The 2,616-nt window shown below is 45.5% G+C and overlaps 1 long non-coding RNA gene across 1 annotated transcript; it reads left to right on the forward strand.

Moving 5' to 3' along the window:
• Positions 1-134: 134 nt before the first annotated feature.
• LOC137163724 (uncharacterized) lies at positions 135-1,439 on the forward strand. The gene is made up of 2 exons (XR_010922816.1): positions 135-768; positions 1,345-1,439. It is a non-coding gene; the product is annotated as an uncharacterized lncRNA (long non-coding RNA).
• Positions 1,440-2,616: the final 1,177 nt, after the last annotated feature.

The raw sequence follows: 2,616 nt of genomic DNA on the forward strand, positions 1-2,616 counted from the left end.
GGTCAGGTGGGGCCACTGGGGCTTTTAAAGGCCTAGACCCGCCCCCTTACTTCTGGTCAGGGTTTCCCCTGGGGCAGGCCTCTGTTAGCCAGGGTGGGTCTGGCTCCTCCTCAGAGGGGGACCACCACTCCAGGCTACAATAAGGTTTTTAAATTTTCTTTTTAGTTTATCAAGGTAGAGATGGGGTAGAGACCAGAATGATAGGGATGGGATGACTTAGTATGGGTGTATCAAAAGGACGGGAGGTGAAAGAAAGAGAAGCATGGTATCCACTGACATCAGATAGCAGAGGGAGAGGGTCAGAGTAAAAATGTTAATATTTGAGTGAAATCCTTGGGAGCCCTGGAGTCTGGAGCTGAACAGATACCACTGGACTGAAGTGGAGGCACATAGAGATTTAGTATTTACCTCACTGTTTCAGTAGAAGAGAGGAGACTGCCACTCATGGATCAGGAAGTGCAGCTGCTCCCAGACTCTGAGTCTCTCCAAGAGATGCAGAAGTCCATATAGAAGAGCATTAAATGTACATCAACTCTGAGGATCTATACTTTCCCCCACCCCTGCTCCTAGGCACTGTGGGTCCATTAATACTTTGAGGCTGGATATTTTGTTTTGTCATGCCCCTCCGGGTTAGAGAAAACCAGTAGGCGGCAGCAGCTGGGGGCAGCTCTGGAAGAGTGGAATTTCACAAGTGAGCTCAGCTGTGTTGATCAGTGGAACCAAGGCTGTGCCTAATTCCCACTCTCCTGCTGCAAAGGGAGTAAACAGGTATACAGCATCAACTTACTTCTATACCCTAAGGCCTGGGTAGTCCATGTAGGGGTACAGCATATGGGGGAAGTGGTCTAAATCACAATCTAGCTTCTAGGCTGGTTAAGTCTGAGGCCTCCCAACTTCGGTGGCATCACTATAAGGGCATGTTTCTAGTGTAATCTGATTATAAAAATGTACTCTGTGGTAAAATTTATTGCAAGGTTAGAACTAGACAGAGCTGGATATGGTGTTCACAAAACAGGAACATCTTGGTGAGCTTGGGGTTTCACTGCAAATTTGGATCCCAAAACTGCAACAAGCTCCATACAGGCAGACCTCTGTGCCCATGCATAGCTCCATTAGGGTCAGTGGGGTGTAAGTGCAGGGGTCTTCCCCCATGGAACTCACAAAGAGCAGAGCCTTGGTATTCCACCCAGATTCAGCCTGAAAACCTTTCAAGGATTACAAGCATACTTGGAGCTGAGCCAGGTATTGACAAAGCCTGAAGTAGTCATGGTTTTGCTTCAAAACCAAGTGAAGCTTGGTGCTATATTTTGAATTCTTGCATTTTTTTCTGAATCCTAAAATCAGGAAGCAAGATCCACCGTGACTCAGAGTGAACAAGGATTTTGCACAAAGTCCAGGAGTGACTGATATTTACAACCTTCCAACTATTATTTCACTTCTTTTATTAAAGAAATAACTGCTCCAAATTATGAGGATGCAAAATGCTTACCAATTTGGGGTCTGATCCTGCAAACATTTTTTCAGATGAGTAATGCTACTCAGGTGAGTTCCCATTGAGTTTGATGGGAAGGCTTGTGGGACTTAAGTGGCTTTCATGTGTGTTTGCAGGATTGAAGTCTTAGACATTTCTTCATGATTTTGCAGTCCCGTCCCGCCCACCCCCCAAAAAAAAATGCTTTTGTTTTTAGCATGGAACTTTTGAAAAAGTCAGATGGTTTCTGTATGCTTTCTGGTCACAGACCCTAAAAATCTTACCAAGGATCATATTAAAAGCAATATTTAACCTGTTAGTTGGCTATTTAAACCTTTTGTTCGGGTTTTGGAGGATTTAGCTGGTAGTAGTAGGTGGGGCAGCTTGGAGAGAGAAGGACTGAGGTGAAGAATTTATAGTGAGAAGATGGGATTCTGAACTGGGAGCTGTTGTACTGTAGAGTGGCCACTGAACAGGAAGGGAGTGAGATGGGAGTGTATTGGAGATAGGCTGAGAAGAGAGCAGCTTGAAACAGGGAAGAGCTTGATAAGTTCATGGAGGGGATGGTATGATGGGACTGCCTGCAATGGCATGTGGCCCATCAGTGCCTGCCAGTAGCAAAATCCCAAACGGATAGAGAGGGGACACTAGATGGGCAGGATTTTGAGTTACAACAGAGAATTCTTTGCCTACATGCTCAAGATCCAACTAATCGCCATATTTGGGGTCAGGAAGGAATTTTCCCCCAGGTCAGATTCGTAGAAACCCTGGGGTGGAGAGTTTCACCTTCCTCTGCAGCATGAGGCCCAGGTCACTTGCAGGTTTAAACAAGTGTAAATGGTGGATTCTCTGTAACTTGAAGTCTTTAAACCAGGATTTGAAAACTTCAGTAACTCAGCCAGAGGTTAGGGGTCTATTACAGCAGTGCGTGGGTGAGGTTCTGTGGCCTGCGTTGTGCAGGAGGTCAGACTAGATGGTCACAATGATCCTTCCGACCTTAATGTCTATGAGTCTAAAGTTCTTGAAGGCAAGAGGATTGGGCCAAGGGAGTTGTTTGTGCGTGTGCAGGAGGAATCTAAACAACTGATAAATATAGGGACCAAGAAGAAGGGTACTGAATGTTAAGGCACTCTGAACAGTGAAAT

This window comes from Emydura macquarii, unplaced genomic scaffold, assembly GCF_026122565.2.
Source record: "Emydura macquarii macquarii isolate MOO-44397 ecotype Brisbane River unplaced genomic scaffold, CSIRO-AGI_Emac_v2 contig_2636, whole genome shotgun sequence".
Classification (NCBI taxonomy): Eukaryota; Metazoa; Chordata; order Testudines; family Chelidae; genus Emydura; species Emydura macquarii.